Genomic DNA, 19,631 nt, shown 5'->3' on the forward strand with positions numbered 1-19,631 from the left:
AAATTCTTGAAAGGCTTCTTCGTATTTATAAATTATTTTATTTGAAGTTTGTGGTGCTTGAGACAACGCTTCTTCTAATTCTAAGCCTTTTCTTTTTGCTCCATCTCTTTCTAGTGTTAAAGATCTGATTGTATCTTCTCGTGCTAGAATTGTCATCTCAAGTTCACTACATTCTTCAAATTTTGCTTTAAGACAGCCTTTAATGTTTTTAAACTTTTGTTTTAATTTCTGATATGAGCTAAGAGTTTCTGACAAACAAGATTCTAGATCAGATCGAGAAAGTTCAGAAAATACCTCTTCAGATTCTTCATCTGAGCTACTCCTGGATGTGGTAGCCATAAGTGCCACATTGGCCTGTTCATCAGAGTCAGATTCTGATGATCCAGATTCACTATCATCCCAGGTAGCCATCAGTCCTTTCTTTGTCCTGAAGGTATTCTTCTTGAAGCTTTCTTTTCTAGGGTTGTCTTTCTTTAGCTTGGGGCATTCATTTCTGTAATGACCTGTTTCTTTACATTCATAACAGGTAATATCTTTGTTAGATTTACCTTTTGAAGTTGATTCAGATCGATCCCCTCTGGGTCTTGGCCTTCTGAAGTTGTTGTTCCTCTTTTTCCAGAGTTGCTTAACTCTTCTGGTTAGTAGGGACAACTCTTCTTCATCATCAGAGTCTTCTGGTTCAGAGTCGTCAGTGTCTACAGTTTCTGCCTGGAGAGCTTTGGTTCTGTCAGGTTTCCGTCTTTCAGATCTGGACTTTAGCGCTACGGACTTGTTCCTTTTCTGAGGCTCATCTTCCTCTAGTTCTATCTCATGGCTTCTGAGAGAACTGACAAGTTCTTCAAGGCTGATATTGTTCAGATCCTTTGACAGCTTCAGAGCAGTAACCATAGGTCTCCATTTCTTTGGCAGACTTCTGACTATCTTCTTAACATGATCTGCAGTTGTGTATCCTTTGTCTAGCACCTTGAGACCTGCAATAAGAGTTTGGAATCTAGAAAACATAGCCTCTATAGCTTCGTCATCTTCCATTTTGAAGGCTTCATATTTCTGGATAAGCGCCAGAGCCTTCGTATCTTTGACTTGGGAGTTTCCTTCATGAGTCATCTTCAGAGAGTCAAGTATATCTTTGGCTGTCTCTCTGTTGGTGATCTTTTCATATTCGTTGTATGATATAGCATTAAGAAGTATTGTTCTGGCCTTGTGGTGATTTTTGAAGATACGTTTCTGATCTTCTGACATCTTATTTCTGGGAACTTCAGCTCCATTTTCTGAGACTGGAGGTGTGTATCCATCTGTGACAATGTCCCAGAGGTCAGCGTCATAACCAAGAAAGAAACTTTCGATTCTATCTTTCCAGTAATCAAATTTCTCTCCATCAAAAACAGGAGGCTTAGCATTGTAACTATCTCTTTCATTTGAGTGGGCCATGGTTTTTCTCGTACTGGATCTCTCTACACTGTTAAGTGTTTGATTAGAAAATCAATAACAGAGCCGGAGCTCTGATACCAATTGAAGGTGAGAAAAACAAGAAGGGGGGGGGGGGTTTGAATTGTTTGGAAAAATAAGCGCTTTTTCGAAATGAAAACCACACAATGATTTTATACTGGTTCGCTTATAACACAAAGCTACTCCAGTCCACCCGGCCAAGGTGATTTCGCCTTCAACAAGGACTTAATCCACTAATCTTGAAAGATTACAAACAACGTCTAAGAGAAAGATCTCTTAGTCCTCTCAAGTATACAGACTTCACAAAGTCACTTGAGGAAATAAACAAACAATAGATAAAAGATTTATGTAATCTAGAGTGCTTCTTAGAAAGCAAATATTACAGTATTAAGAACAAGAGTTTTTCACGTTATAAGCAAAAGCTTCGTGAAGATCTTTGAGAGCAAGAGTGTTTTTCTTGAGCGTTGATGTTTCAGTATAATTTTGGCTTGTTGGCTGATGATACTGGTGTAGTGCTGAATGTTGATTTGCAGTCCTTTATATAGAGAAGTGAGGTAGTAGTTGAAACTGGTGGATATTAAAATGAATTTACGCCATCACTTAAATAGCTTCTGCAGGGTAACTTTCTCTCCTTGAAATGACTACTTACCACAAGTAGTATCTTCTTTATTGAAATTGGAGATTAACGTCTCTTTCTTAATTAGGAAAACCATTTGCAAATCTTTACTTGACTTTAACGTTACTCCTTCATGATTAGCAATTCCATGCTCAGAGTATTTGTGTTTCTGGAGAATCTTGAAATCTTGCTTCTGATGTAGATCTCTTTTGAGTTCAGATAGTTTCTTCAGATATCGCTGAGAGTTTCTGGAGTTAGACAACCGTTGTTCAGAGTCAGAACTTCTAGAGCGTATTCTTGTTCAGATGCTTCTGATGTATTGCTCAGAGTTAGACTTTCTTGAACGTGTTTCCACTTCAGATGCTTCTGATCATTTGATAATTTGTATCTGATCTGGTTCTGTATCTGATGACATCATCAGATTTCTTCCTTCTTTCTTTAGAACCCTGCACACTTAGAAACTTTTCGTTAGGGTGCCATTTTTGGTTTCATCCTTTGTTATCATCAAAATCAAGGAATCTGTTGTAGAACAATTTTTGTTCTTACAGGTGGTGCTACCCCAACAATTCCTCGAGCGGATCGGGTGCGATGGAGGTTATCCCCAGCAAGGGTTGCCTTTTCCCAGCAGCAGCACTATCCCCCATCAGGGTGGAGATCGGAGTGTTGACGAGTTCCTCGGCAAAGTATCTCGAGCTCCCCAGAAGAGTCCCTTGAGGGGGATATCTTTTATACATTCATCATGAAAAAATAGCATAGCATGTTGCATAGAAAAATGAATCGCGTAGCATTTCCATAATTATGGAGCATTACGCTGAAAAAAAATCAATCATGCATCATTATTGCAAGCATGAGCTAGTCTCAGACCGTGGTTACCGTTTGAGAGGTGGTTTCCTGAGGATGAAGGTGTTGCTCTGAGGAGTTTGGCACCGTTTTTTATCAACAGTACTTCCCCAGTAGTGCGATACTGGAGGAAACTTTTCCGTCGGGCAGAGATGGGAATGTTATGCGATCAGCGCGACTCAAGCCGTGGTTACCGTTTGAGATTTAGTTTCGCCGGATGGTGAAGGTGTTACTCTGAGGAGTTTAGCATCATGATGTCAGATCAGCAAGGTTCTTCAGTAGTGCGATACTGGAGGAAACTTTTCTATCAGGCGGAGATGGAAATAAGATGGGAACGTTACGCGATCAACGCGACTATCGGGGTTCAAATGGAGAAAAGGGAGATGTTGAGGCATTTTCTGGAGATCGGGGTTCAATTGGAGAAAAGGAAATGTTGAGGCATTTTCTGGAGATCAGGGTCCAAGTGGAGATTGAAGTTGAAGATTAAATCCGGGATGAGGTCCTCAGGATTATCTTCTGTTCATGTGTCACCTTAGACTTTGGCTGAGGTCAATGGAGGTCGTTATGGGTGTCTTCTGAAGAAGAGATGCACATGTTACCTTCCTTTTGTGAAGGTATACCCTCTGATATGTCGCCCTCAGAGTGGTGTTTGGTGTTATTTCCGACGTTGCCAGCGGAATTATCACAAAAAAGTGGAGAGCGGGGTTCAAATGGAGAAAGGGAAATGTTGAGGCATTTTCTGGAGATCGGGGTTCAATTGGAGAAAAGGAAATGTTGAGGCATTTTCTGGAGATCGGGGTCCAAGTGGAGATTGAAGTTGAAGATTAAATCCGGGATGAGGTCCTCAGGATTATCTTCTGTTCATGTGTCACCTTAGACTTTGGCTGAGGTCAATGGAGGTCGTTATGGGTGTCTTCTGAAGAAGAGATGCACATGTTACCTTCCTTTTGTGAAGGTGTACCCTCTGATATGTCGCCCTCAGAGTGGTGTTTGGTGTTATTTCCGACGTTGCCAGCGGAATTATCACAAGAAAGTGGAGAGCGGGGTTCAAATGGAGAAAGGGAAATGTTAAGGCATTTTCTGGAGATTGGGGTTCAAATGGAGAAAGGGAAATGTTGAGGCATTTTCTGGAGATTGGGGTTCAAATGGAGAAAGGGAAATGTTGAGGCATTTTCTGGAGATTGGGGTTCAAATGGAGAAAGGGAAATGTTGAGGCATTTTCTGGAGATTGGGGTTCAAATGGAGAAAGGGAAATGTTGAGGCATTTTCTGGAGAACGGGGTTCACAATGGCGATCACAAGTTATCGTCAGGCGACTGGGGTTCAAATGGAGAATGGGGTTCATTATTTTGGCAAACAAGATGTCAGGGTTCAAATGCAATGATCCGGGATCATTCGCACGAAAAAGAAAAATTTCGGGGTTCAAGAAAACGAAAAGAGAGAAAATTTTCGGGGTTCAAGAAAAGCAAAAATAATAATAATAATAATCCCCAGCGGATGTGGTGTTCAAGCCATGGTTATCCCTGTGTTACCATTTATTTTGGTATCCAGGTCGATGTTGCTGTTTCGGTGATCAGGCCGACTTTCGTCGTACCAGACGGATGTTTCTTCCGAGATCGTTTCTTTGCCAATTCTGACAGGCATTGTTAATTATTTTCCCATCGGAGTGAAAATTGTTCGTCTGTTCTTGGTATTCAATCACTCTTCATCCTGATCATCTGAAAGCCGAGGCTATTCATATCGACAGGTTCACAGTGGATTGAATAGGGGCAGCTGTAACACCTCAAAATTTATCCTCCTCTCTTGGGACTAGCTTAACATATTGCATTGCATTTCTTAGGTCATTAGTCATTAGCATGTTGCATATCATGTGGCTACATTAAGCAAGTCATCCTCCTAAGTCTGGGTCAGAAGATAAGAGAGGTTGAGATGCAAGCTGAGGGTTTCATTGATTGAATTGATCATTAATCATCTGAGGATTGTGCTACAAATTAGGGTTTTGATTCTCAAGGAGGTTAAGCTTTATCTTGGTTGAAATGATACATCATCATCATCATGGTCTTGTTATCATCCAAGAGATTCAAGAGATTGATCAGACACCTTGAGATTAGGGTTTTGACCTCTGGTCAACCCTAATCAGTTGTATTGTGCCAATCAGGGTTTCAATGGATATGGGGATCATCATATGGTTATTTTGAGCTTATGGAAGCTAGGGTTTCATTTTTGAGCCATGGCATCAGGAGTTTGAAGCTCAATTTGATCAGTGCATAGCCAGATTTATCTATCAGTCAGCAAAGTCAACTGCCAGTCAACTGTTGGATTTGGAGGTGGGAAGTGATTAGAAATACTCCATTCATGTTCAAACAAGTCTCATTTTACATCTTAAACACTCACACTGAAGGATTTGAGGTCATACCAAAAGTTTCCAAAAGGAAAGATGACCTATGGTTTCAAGTTTCCAAAAAATGGCAAGTTTTTGGAACGACTTCAACTCAACTTTCCATCATCAAAAAATCTTCAAATGGAATTTTGTTGAACATGAAAGTTGTATATCTTTCTCTCCCATTTCTAAAAAGTCCAAGATCGTGAGAATCGGATGAACGGTTGAGGAGATATGATCAAATTACCACCGAGTGTGCATGGCAAAATTTTCCATGTATTGATACATACGAATTTCGCATCGATGCATGCAAGGCAAAAAGTGCTATGTATCGATGCATACGAGTTATGTGTCGATGCATACTGTTAAAAAGTGCTATGTATTGATACATACGAGTTATGTGTCGATGCATACTGTTAAAAAGTGCTATGTATTGATACATATGAGTTATGTATCGATCCATACTGTTAAAAAGTGCTATGTATTGATACATACGAGTTATGTATCGATCCATACTGTTAAAAAATGCTATGTATTGATACGTACGAGTTATGTATTGATCCATACTGTTAAAAATGTGTTATGCATCGATGCAGGAGCTTTTGTATCAATACATAACTCTGTTTTGAGCTCTCATACAGCATTGTTCACGTCCATATTACTTCATGCACCATTTTCATGCACGAGGGTGAAAATCCCATTTTGTCAAAACACCTCCACTTTTAATCATTTCCATTTACCAATTGGTTAATCATGTTTAGAGGGTGATTAGTAGAGAGTATTTAAACCAAAACCCTAACAGAAAATGATAATGACACTTCATATTTTCAAATCTAACCAACTTTCCCTCCAAAAACCTCTCAATTCTCTCAAATTTTTCTACACTTTTTTCATCATTTCTCATTGAATTCTTCATCAATTTTGCTCATTCTTGTTGGATCTATCCTCTACAAGTGTTGGTGAAGGACTGTTTCACAAGATCAAGGCCATAGCATTGCAGAATCGTGACTGTTGCAATCTCCCTCATCCATGGCATTTTGTTGATTTTTCGATCTGGAGCACAATTGAGCTGAGGCACGTATTCCAATCAACTTCCACATCATTGAGCTTCATCTGTTTTCACATTTTGGACCTTGAAGAGCACGATTCGACATCTGCCATCATCACAAGGTAAATTTTCGATCTCCTTAATTGCTCAAATCATGACATGGCTTTGATAGATCTTTCAACGTAGAGTAGCATGCAACTTGTGGTTTTGAATTTGGTTGAGTATCTAGTGAGAAATCTTGGATTTAAGTTTGATGTACCAATGTTCTTTTGCTCGATCCGGTTGATATGTTGAGAGTTAGGTCAAATGCTTGCCATATCCATGATGTACGTGATTAGACGGTTCCATTGATATATGATTTGCTCATTTTGGTTGAAGTTTGTTCATGACGAATTTTCTGGAATTTGTTTGATGTTCTTGATGAAGAACACGATGCAGAACGTGTTTGATCCATATGTTTCCATTCCGTTTTGAATTTTCTGTTTCCCGCTAGCCTAGGCCAATCATAGCGCGCCACCGAATTAATTGAAACTCTGCGTTTTGACTTCGCTGTAGCTTAATTACAATAATGCCATTTCCAATATTAATTTGTATTATTTCATTTTTCTTTTTCATTTTTTCATTTCATTTTGATTCATGATCTTTAAAAATTCATAAGTGATTCATTTTTTGTCCAAATTTGATGAGACTTTTTGCATTATTCTCCTTGTGATATGTAGTTTTTTATGGTGATTTTTATTATTTTTTTGCACGAGTGAAAAAATAAATTGCCTAGGGATTGCTTGAATGTATCATTTGTGTACCATGCTCACCATATCATTCATAAAATGATGATGCTTCCATATAAATGGTTGAAATTTTTTGTGCATGTTCTGGACTCTTTGCTGGTGATTTTGATGTATAGTTTGAAATTTTTGGATCCCTGGTTGATGAGATATGAATTCTTGATTAGAGGTGTGACAATTTGTGTCACACCTTGCTTGGTGAATTTCATGATTTTATTTGATGTGCTTGTGGACATTGGATTGAGCTGAATTTTTTCATGATTGAGCATATGGATGTTGAGAATACATGGGAATTTTTCTGGAATTATTGATGGCATTTCCTATTTGATTGGAAGTTTTCCCTCTGTTTGGTCATTTGTTGATTTTTTGTGATACATGTTGGTATTTGCTTTGTGAAATTCTGGTCATTAATTAGATGGATGTGAAATTTGACATGTGAATTCTATACACATTATAGGTCATCTTGGATTTGATCCCATTCATTTATCATATGTTGTCACTGTTTTATGATTGATGGAAGTTGATGATTGTTTTGATGCTTTGTGTTGGCTTGCTTGAACTTGTCTGAACTTTATGAATTTAATTTCCCTACTTCCTCTGGTCCAAATGAGCTGAAATTTGATATGTTATTCATTAAAGGTGTTCAGTTTAGACTTGAATTTTTGTGGAATTTATTGAAATGTTTTGATAATGATTTGATGGTGATCATTCTGTTTGGTCCTTTGAGGTTGTAAATTGCATGTTTTGTGCCTTTTCTTTCATGAAATGATGATGATGAATGATATGAGCGTGGGACCAATGGGATTTGTTTCTAATTTGTTTGATTGTGATTTTGATTAATTTTCACTTGCTGTTTTGGATTTTTCATCTCCTTTTGACCCTAGGCTTGTCCTAGTGGTCTTGTTTCTCACTTTTGAGTTGTGTTTCAGGTTGAGATGCAAATGCTTTAAGGAGAAAAATGCAAGTTGATTAAATTGAGTTTGGTTGCTTGTTGTAAACTAACTTGTGTGTTTTGTAGGATGCTTGGCTCACTTGAGTTGATTGTGCTTTGCACATTGCATTGTTTGATTGTACATTGACTGTTGATTCTTATCTTATCTGTTTTGACTGTGTGATTGGTATACTGACTGAATTAGATTGATTTCAGGTACTTTAGTCGCTAACAGTTCATCTTTGAACTTGTTGTGCTGCTGCTTGGTTGTATAAACCAATTGAGGTAGACTCTCTTGTCTCCATGTAGTCTGGAAGACCTGGCTTGTTATTTAGCCAGGCAACTGTCTGAAGTCCTCCTTAAGAGGCGATGTTTGTGATTGTTTACTTTTGTCCCCAAGCAGGAAAAGACCTTGATTAAGGCAATTGGCGGATAAGAGAGATATGCAATCTATCTCCCGCTATTCTGTTGAGTCGTCCCTCTGCTCACACCACTGTGTTGATGCATTGGGACATTAACCCAAGATCTTGTACAGTTGTACATTTGAGTCAGAGTCATGAGTGTAGAAGGGTTCCCACTTTCTGAACCCACGCTTCTTTGTCTGAAGCTCTCCCTGGCCAGGGATAAGAGCTGTGAAGTCTAATCTTCACTCACCTTTCATCTGGCTTCACCCTGACTCTCAATGTTAGGGTTAAGAGCTAAACACCACCCTTGTACAGATGACTTGCCTTGGCAGTCTGACCCTTTGTTTGAGCCCACTTTTTGACTGGATATAGTGTGTGCTAAATGTGAAATGTTTGCTTTATTTTGCTTATGCTTGCATGCTTGTTTTTCCTGGTTAGGATTAGCTTGCTGTTGTGCAAGTAGATAGAAGCCATAACATAGGGCAATGATGCATGATAACATCTAGGCTCGAGTCCAGCTCCCTAGTAGTGTGTCTCCCTTTGTATCTGGTTAGAATTTCTTTCCCGTTCAGGGGAACTACGTCGCCCTGATCCTCATACCAGATGAGGTACGTAGGCAGGAGACCGTGCGAGGTCTCTCCGGGCACTTTTTTTTCTTTTTGTGTGTGTTTGCTTGACAGCTGCTAGGCTCGAGTTCCCGACTCCCTAGTAGCTTGTTTGCTTGTTAACCCTCTTGTGTGTCAGGATATGGATGTAAGCCCAGCGATTGGCTATCCGTATCCTGATTGTGTTTGTTTGGTTCGGAAGCCGATGTAAGTCCAGCGATTGGCGTTCAGGTTCCAGGTTTGCCTGTGTTTGTGTGTGTCTTGTTTGGCGTGCGTGAGCCGAACTACGGCAGCTCTGATTCTCGTTCCAGACGAGATACGTAGGCATAGGACGCGATGTCCTAGCGAGCCCTCTCCTCTCTTTCCCCACCTGTGTTATCTTCAGTGTGTGTGTGATGTTTGTTTTAGCAACCTTAACCTATCTTTTGAGCGTGGATCCCGTCGAGTACGACGGACGTGAGGGGTGCTAATACCTTCCCCTTGCGTAACCGACTCCCGTACCCTTTCTCTTTGGTCGCGAGACCTTGCTTTTTCCAGGTTTACTCTGAGCGTTTCCTTTCCCTCTTTGGGATAAATAACGCACGGTGGCGGCTCTGTGTTGTTTTTGTTTTAGCCCGCCGGTTGTTTTTCGCGGATGCGACACCATGCAACACTGGGTTTCTGGCAAGATTGATTGCAGGTTTGTTGTCAATCATCAGCTTCAGAGGTTTGTTTACTTTAATCTTCAGATCCTGCAATAAACTCATAATCCACACAGCTTGGCATGCAGTAACAGCACCTGCAATGTATTCAGCTTCACAAGTTGACAACGCCACAACAGGTTGCTTCTTGGAACACCAAGAAATGGGACCTCCCAGAAATTTGAATAAGTACCCAGACGTACTTCTTCTGTCAACTCTGTCTCCACACCAATCAGAATCTGAATAACTCAGAAGTTCTGACTCATCCTTTCTTCCAGAAGGAAATAATACTCCATACTTCAGAGTTCCCTTGATATACCTCAGAATCCTGACAGCAGCTTGGTAATGGGACCACTTAGGTTTACTCATGAACCTACTAACCATCCCAACTGAATAGCAAATATCAGGTCTGGTATTGCACAAAAACCTCAGAGAACCAACCAACTGTTTGAAGGTTGTAGCGTCCACATCCTTTCCATCAGAGTCAGAATCCAGTTTCTGATTTGTATCAGAAGGTGTGACAGCAATCTTACAATTCTTCAGTTCAAATTTCTTCAGAAGTTCTAATTCATACTTGAGCTGATGCAAAATAATACCTTTCTCAGAGTATCTGAACTCCATCCCTAGAAAGTATGTCATTTTGCCTAGATCAGTCATTTCGAATTCATTCATCAGAACTTTCTTGAACTTGGCTATCTCCTGTTCAGAACTTCCAGTCAGCAGTATATCATCAACATATAAACATACCAGAGTCATATTTCCTTCAGAAGTATGCTGAACATAGACACCGTACTCCATCTCACATTTCTGAAAGCCTTGCTTCTTGAAAAAAGAATCAATCTTCTGATTCCAAGCTCTGGGTGCTTGTTTCAATCCATATAGAGCTTTGTATAATCTGTACACCATCCCTTCCTGATTCTTTTTCACAAATCCAGGAGGTTGTGACACGTAAACTTCTTCTTCTAATGGACCGTTCAGAAATGCAGATTTTACTTCTAAATGCATCAGAGGCCAATTCCTGTTAGCAGCTATTGCAATCATCATTCTGATTGTTTCATGTCTTGCTACAGGTGCAAACACTTCAGAGTAATCCAACCCAGGTTTCTGTAGAAATCCTCTGGCTACCAACCATGCTTTATGTTTGCCAATTGAACCATCTGGCTTTAACTTCTGCTTGAAAACCCATCTGACGCTGATGGCTTTCTTGTCTTTTGGAAGTTCTATCAGCTTCCAAGTCTTGTTTCTCTCTATAGCATCAAGTTCTTCTTTCATGGCCTTCAGCCAGAGCTTCTGCTTAAGAGCCTCTTCTGTACTTATGGGTTCAGAGTCTACTAACATGGCACACTGAATAACTTCTCCTTCAGAATCTACTTCAGTGTCTTGCAGCATGTCAAATTCTGCATATCTTCTGGGGATGTTTCTGATTCTTTGTGGTCTCTGAACTTGTTCAGAGTCTTGAGCTTCAGAGTTTCTAGATTCAGATGGTTGACTTCCTCCAGAGCTTTGACCATCTTCAGGGGTTGGCATATTTCCAGAGTCTGAATTGCCACCAGAATCTAGATTACCATCAGAGTCTGGGTCATGCAGAGTCTGGATCATCAGAGTCACATTCATCTTCTGAGTCTTCTCCAGAGTCAGAATCACTATCAAAATCAGAATCAACGTCATAGTTTACTCCAACTTCAGAAATTCTTAACTCTGACCTTTCTTCAGAAGTTCTAACATCAGAATCAGATTGAGACTTATCCCAATTCCAAAATTCTGATTCCTTCACAATCACATCTCTGCTGAATTCAATTTTATTGGTTTCTGGACAATAGAGCTTGTATGCACCTGTACTGTGGTACCCTATCAGAATCATCACTTTGCTTCTATCATCCAGCTTCTGTCTTCTGGCTTCTGGAACATGTTTATAACAAACAGAACCAAACACCTTCAGATGACTAACACTTTGCTTATCTCCAGTCCACTTCTGTATTGGAACTATTTCCTTCAACTTCTTCGTAGGACATCGGTTAAGTACATACGTTGCAGTGGCAACATCTTCTCCCCAGAGCTTCTGAGGAAGTTTCTTCTCCTTTAGCATGCTTCTCACCATATCAAGCAAAGTGCGGTTTCTCCTTTCAGCAAGACCATTGTGTTGAGGGGTATAAGGAGCAGTAACCCCATGCTCAATTCCATTCTCCTCACAGAACTTCTGGAACTCTTTGGAGTTATACTCACCTCCACCGTCAGTTCTAAGAATCTTCAACTTCTGACCACTCTGATTCTCAGCCTTCATTCTGAACTTCTTGAATTCATCAAGCACCTCGTGTTTAAACTTAATAAGGGATACCCATGTCATTCTTGTGAATTCATCAACAAGTAACACAAAGTATTTATTCCCTCCAATCGATGCTACTGGAAATGGACCACACACATCAGAATGTACAACTCCCAAGGCATGTTTTGCTCTTGGAGCAGTTTCTGACGCAAATGGCAATCGTGGTTGTTTTCCTTCCATGCAAACTTTGCATGACTTTTCAGGCTTCTTAATTGCAGGAATTCCATGTACCAACTACTTTGAATTCAGATGTTTTAAGCTTCTGAAATTCAAATGACCAAATCTTCTGTGCCACAGCTCACTCTCCTTCTCAACACTTGTTGCACTAAGACATTCTGAGTCTGCAGTTCTGACATTCACCTTGAATGTTCTATTCCTTCCCTGTTCTGACTCCATAATCAACTTCTGATTGCAATCATACAGCTTCAGAAGATTCTCCTTCATGGTAACTGAAAAACCTTTCTCAATTAATTGTCCCACACTCATCAGATTGCTTCTGATGCCAGGTACATACCACACGTTCTGAATCAATGCTATTTTCCCATTGTTCAGAATCACTCTGACATTTCCCATACCTTCTGCATTAAGATATTTGTCATCAGCACATCTGATCTTTGTCCTCTTTTCAGAGTCAAAGTCAACCAGCCATTTCTTGTTTCCAGTAAGATGATTTGAACAGCCAGTGTCCATATACCACCAGTCTATCAAATCCATATCATCAGATTCAGAGGCCATCAATAGGACAGATTCGTCATCAGAACTTCTGGCTATATTTGCTTCTTCTGATTTTCTCTCCTTGTTTGACCAACAGTCTCTAGCAAAGTGACCAAACTTCTTACAACAGTAACATTGGATCTTCTTCTTGTCGTACTTCTCTTTTCCCTTCTGAGCATTCTTTTTTCTATCAGAGGTTGAGCTTTCTGACTTCTGACCACCATCAGATCTTCTCCTGGCTTCTGACTGCTTCTGATACCTCCTATCAGAAGTTGCTTTCAGAGCCTGCTGCTCTACTTCCCTTTCAGAAGTTCTTTCAGTCAAACGCAACTCTTGCGCTTCTAGACTGCTCTGCAGCTCTTCAATTCTCATGGTGCTCAGATCTTTGAAATGTTCTATTGCTACCACAATGTAATCAAATTGAGAGGTAAGGGATCTCAATACCTTCTCCATGATTGTTTCTTCAGAAAGAGTTTCTCCACACGCTTTCATCTCATTAGTGATCAGAATCACTCTGGAGATGTATTCAGAAACTTTCTCATTATTCTTCATGCTGAGATTCTCATATTGCTTTCTCAAGGACTGAAGCTTCACCTTCTTCACTGATGCGTCACCACCATAACATCTAACTAGTGTGTCCCACGCAGCCTTTGCTATCGTTGAATCTGGAATCTTCTCAAACACATTTACATCAACACATTGATGAATGAAGAACAATGCTTTCTGATCCTTCTTCCTTACTTCCTTCTGCGCGTTTTTCTGTTCATCCGTCGCATCTGCTGCTACCGCACTACTAGAAAAACAATTATTAGCGTCGGCCACTTTCAGACGCTAAAGGTGGAAAAACAGACACTAATATGTGGTTAGCGTCGGTGTCGGGCCTTGAATAAAAGTTGCGAAGCTACTGTGTAACGTCGGCTAAAGATACACCGAGGCTACGTAGCCTCGGTGAAACGGAGGCTAACGCGGACACTAATGGGACCGACGCTATATTGTTTCAAAACCATGAAAAGTCAATATTATGTTTAGCATTGCCCTGTCCGACTCTAAAGTCAACAAAAAAAGTCAACATTTTTTGTATGCATCGATCGACTGGCATTGAGGTCAATTTATAAAACTCAAGAAAAAAACAGATAGCGTCCGTGTCACCGACCCTAAAGTCAACATAGAAAAGTCTATAATAATATTTAGCCTTACATACACCGACTCTAAAGTCAACAAAAAAGGACAATAAAGATGTTTAGAGTCGGGTTGCAACATGACAACCTCACTCGAACAAATTTTTTCAATCCACTCCATCAACCGAACAATATCATATTTATGGTAAAACATTTGGAAACAATCTTAAACATTCGTGAAAGAAACTACAAAAGTTCTACCCACATTAACTTTCAAAAAACATACACAAAAAGTAATCACATCCGAGATTAATTCGTTCTACTAAAAGTACAAGATCAATCTTCATCTAATGATTGATCATCCAAATCGTCATCATAATGATGAGAATGTGATACAAAAGTTGAAGTGTCAAATTTCTTCATCATAAATTCCTTCCAAGCATTCATCTCCCTCTCCATCCTTTGTGCAGTCTCGATAGCAGCTTTTGCAGCCTCGGTAGCAGCTCGCATTGCTTCGTTAGCCTCTTGTAATTGGGTCGTTGCAGCCTCGGCAATTTGTTCAGCTCTAATTCTAGCTGCTCTTTCAGCTTCTAATGACATCCCAAACATAGAGTGTTGAGGAGTTTGAGATTGTTGGGTAAAACTTTTTGATCCACGTTTTAGATTAATAGCTAAATCTGCAGCGCCATAAACCCGACCACGGTTACGGCCCCTAGCAGCCTCTGTCCATAGCTGATTTACACGCTCTCCATCTAACACTTGAACAACCTCTCCATTCCCTTCTTCAGTTGGCTGAAGTTCTGCATCAAACCTCTCTTTAAAAGTCTTCTGCATAATAGAAAAAGTAAGGAATACTTAACAGCAAGATAACACAAGCAATTGTATCATTCTTATACAGCTATGCCAATGAAACTCAAAATGGTTATGCCAATGACTCACTCACTCATAGGGTGGTTTGATTTATTCACATGTAAACAAAGGTACAAATTTGATATCTATCTAAGAAAAGAATCAATAATAATAATAGTATTTGTGCGCTGTCTCATGCATTGTCACTATAGCAATCGACACATCCACGTTGTGCTCAGAAATCTAATGGGACTGATCATTATTTTGCCTGCGTAACAGCAATCTGCAAGCATGTTGAGATGAAGCACAAAGTTCATAGTGTAATCATATGTTTCCCCTGAAAGAAGATATACAATAACTCAAAAGCATAAAAAAAACAGCACAGCAGGAAGAACTTGACTATTTAACCATTTAACCAGCTAGTGACCATTTAACCATTATTGCAGACAGAATCTTCAAAGAACTTTCATTTTCAAACTGATATCAAACAGCACAGCAGGAAGTAGGAAAAACAGATATCAAACAGCACAGCAGGAAGTATGAACTTTGAACAAATGCGACAAATGCGACAAAATCCATGGCAAGAACTCTACAAATTCCACTGGAAATGATGTATGTAGGAAAAAGCAACCCTGGACAAAAAGTTAAAAAGATCAACAAGACTATATATATGAAGAAAACCTGAGCAACATCCTCGCCGATCCAACGATAATTTGGTTTTTCTGGGTTAGGCTAGAAAGCATGTGGCACTCCAAGTTACAACAAGGTAAGACAGTAGAAAGCATGTGATAAGTCTAGGAACAATAAAAATATACAAGGGATTCAACAGCCATACCATTGTAATAGATTGATACTGCCAGGAGTTGATGGCACAGTTCCAGATAAGATTGTGTGTGCTGAATGTGGTAAACCAATGGAAAAATTCTACATGTATCGTTGCTGCAACGAATGAATCATTACTATAGCATGGATAAGTAGAGAAAATCACATATAGAGAAAATAATAAATTCTGTTGTGTTTCAAATAACATTTAAAGCATGCAGCAACTGTATTTTCTATTAACAGCGCCATAAGGAATACATAACAGCTACATAATATGTTTCAAGCATGGATGCAAATATTGATGCAGTAAAATTTACGAGAACTTACATAAGTAGATGCAGCACGACTGTCAACCCATTCACCATTTTTCCTCTTGTGTGTTTTTAAAAATAACTCATCGGGACGCAGATCCCTTTGAAGTTCACGTGACTACAAAGAATAAAATAATCCAATAATCAATACAGAATACAAGTAAAACTGTCAAGATATAAAGAATCTTCATAATAATAATAATTTGTTAGGATTTTATTACTTACAAGTTGAAGTGCAACATCAATATGAGCCTTACGGCCTGTGGTGTGGACTGCTCCGCCTCTTGCGGAAGCTCGATTGGTCTTGTTTTGAGAAGACACAGCCAAAAACTCGGTCTTTTTCCAATAAGTTTGAAGTTCAACCCAAGCATCATCACCAATCCATGAAGGTCGAGTCCCTTTTCTCCTCGCCTTCCCCAACATGTCGTTTAATCGTTTTCTTCCTTTTTTTTCAAATGCGCTATAGACAAATGCATGATCGAAAGGATCCCACGAAACCTTCTCCTAAAAATAATTAAAATCGCATAATTAATATTAATAACCAATTAGTTACTTTTTTAAATATAATTTGATCAACTTAAGTGACAAAAGTCAATAAATACTTACTCCAAACAACTTAAACCAATCAGCTTTCGTATCAGGATTGAGTGCAGACCAATGATGTATAGGTTTATAAAATTGTTTGCGTATCGCATAATTAATGGCACCAGCAACTTCTTTGGCAGGAACTAGCCTACAAAATACAATAATAAAACTACTAAATTATTAAGAATCATATGGATAGTAATATTCTCAACTTTCTTAACAGGTTATATATATTTTAGACAAAATACAATAATAAAACTACTAAATTATTAAATTATGAGAATATATATGACTTACCCAGTACCAGATGGTTTTATAATAACTTTCCCATTCTCATCTATTGTTGGCACAAGAGGGGTAATAGTTTCTTGACCCACCGCCTCATCCTCATCAGCATCCACATCTTCCTCCTCTGCCAAATTTGAAGGGCTAGCCATTGTTTGAAGGTTTATACTTTGAGGTCCAGCCATTGTTTGATGGCTTAAAGTTGGAGTAGGCATAAAACTGAATTTCTCAGAGGTAGTGGCATGAACAGGTACTACAGTTGAAGTTGGTGTTGGCATCAACGATGCAGCCTGCACAGACGATGCTGCCTGAGCTGGTGTTGGCATCGACGATGCAGCCTGCACGGACGATGCTGCCTGAGCTGGTGTTGGCATCGACGATGCAGTCTGCACGGACGATGCTGCCTGAGCTGGTGTTGGCATCAACGATGCAGCCTGCACACACGATTTTTTAGAAGCTGATGTTGGCATTGATGATGCAACCTGCACGGACGATGCTGCCTGAGCTGGTGTTGGCATCGACGATGCAACCTGCACAGATGGTTTTTTCGAAGCTGATGTCGGCATCGACGATGCAACCTGCACGGACGGTGCTGCCTGAGCTGGTGTTGGTGCCGATGATGCATCCTGCATAGACAATGTTGTTTGAGCAGGTTTCCTAACGATATGCTTCTTGTTAATTATGCGATTTTGTTCTTCTTGAAGTTTTCCTGGTGCTAATACCTTAGCTTTTCCACCTCTTTTAGTCATCTGTTGTCATAAAAATAAAAGGATTAGTCAGTCTCACACTCTTAACATTATCATAACATTATCAAACGCAGTTTCTGATAAAATTAAAAGTAAAAGAAAAGAAACAATGTTGTTTCTGATAATTCAAATGCAGTTGCCAAACATTATCATAACACGCAAAAACCCCTCCAAACATCAACAACTGCAAAAACCCCTCCAACATAAATAAAAGAAACAGACAAATGACAGGATTCCAAGTAAAAGCAGTAAACTCATGTAATCATATGGATCTATTAACAAGCTTTGTGGGATAAGAGTTAGTTTTTCTTTATTACTAGCAGCAGACCGTCGGCAGTAAAAGACTAAAAGCAATATAAAAAACAGCAAAACTAGAAAGAGAAACTAGAAAGAAAAGAAAATTTAGTTCTGCTTCACCCTTTTGTTTCTATTTGAACCCTCATTCACGTCACATCACGCTTATCTTCATCAATGCCCTCTATCTGCTTCACTAGTAGAGCAATCAAAAATCTCTTCAAACACATCTAATTGTGACATGTCACGCAAACAAGATATTGCTTCAATTTCTACATTGGGTAGCGCCGGTAACATCCCATCAGATTGATAAGGTACTTCATCCTCTATGTTGTCAATCTCTACGCGACCCCTTGGTTTTGTGGTGATTGCCGCACACCATCCACGCATATCTCTACACATTTCTGGATATGGGACATAATACACTTGTCTTGCATTTTGCGCAAGGATGAAAGGATCATAAGGACGATAACGTTTATCCATCTTAATATCCACAGTTTTATATTGTGGGTGAACCTTTGTGCCCGTATTCCTTGTTGGATCAAACCATTCACAATAAAAAACTGGAATCTTATGCTTCAGACCAAAGTAATCTAGCTCAAAGATATGTTTGATTATTCCATAAAAATCAGTATTTCCTCCTTCTGCAAGACCTTTCACGTGCACACCACAATTGCTAGTTTTTCTACCTTTGCTCCACTCTTCAGTATGAAACTTGTACCCATTGATAAAATACATGTTCCATGATATGGCCATTGATGCAGGACTGCGAGACAAGGCAATTATATCTTGGTTAGTAACTCCATTTGTCTCCTCATTTACATATTTCTTCAGCCATATGGGAAACTCTATATGTATGCGCCCAGATGAATCTTCTATATCTAGAGAGTGGTTCTCTAAGAATATGCTGAAATAAATCACACGATTCATAAGTAAATATCTATTATGATATGCATCAATAATTTGATTGAATATATTATGATGCACACTTACTCAAGATATGGTTTAACCTCATCACAATTTATCAAGACATGCACATGTGAAGACTTCCATTCCTTATCAGATAGAAAATATTTTCGTGACTTCCCACTTGGTCGACCGCCACTTTGTAGAATGGACATTGTAGGTAGAATGTCATCATTGTCTAAATGAGGTTTGTTACTAAGATTTATGGTTGGTGGAACATTAGAGGAGTTGCAAAAAATTATGCTATACTTGCCCTTAAGAGGTTGATTCTCACTAACAAACCAGACATGGTTTTTCTTGCTGAACCTTCGATGGATGTCAATAACTTCCCTAAAGATTGGCTTGGGAAACTTGATCTTAAGCCATTTGCTTTCAATAATATGCTTCATTTGCTCCCTACTCTTTGGTGCTTAGGCAAATCTAACTTGAGTCATGTTGTTATTTACAGTGATGATCAACAGGTGACTTTTACTCTTCCTATTAATAATAAGTTGTTAGGTTTCTGCCATATATGCTTCTACTTGTTACTTGCAGCGGAAGCATCTTTGGAATAGCCTGCAATCTAGAATCCCTAACACTCTTTGTTGCTTTATTGGGGACTTTAATGCTATCATTAGTGCTGATGAGTATAAAGGTAACCATTGGACTTCTAGTATCCCTATGCAGGATTTCTTTCATTGGTCTGATTCCAATCATTACATCCATATCCCTACTCTTGGAAATAAATTCACTTGGTCTAATGGTAGGAAAGGTAGGCAGTTAACAGAGAAAAGGTTGGATCGGGAAGCCTATAGTGTGGATTGGCTTTAGGCTGTCTTGTGATTTTCAAGAAGCTTGCAGGGAGAGTTCATATTTTTTAAGAAAACCATTTCTTCGAAAAAGGT

The sequence above is a fragment of the Lathyrus oleraceus genome, chromosome 1, assembly GCF_024323335.1.
Source record: "Lathyrus oleraceus cultivar Zhongwan6 chromosome 1, CAAS_Psat_ZW6_1.0, whole genome shotgun sequence".
Classification (NCBI taxonomy): domain Eukaryota; kingdom Viridiplantae; phylum Streptophyta; class Magnoliopsida; order Fabales; family Fabaceae; genus Lathyrus; species Lathyrus oleraceus.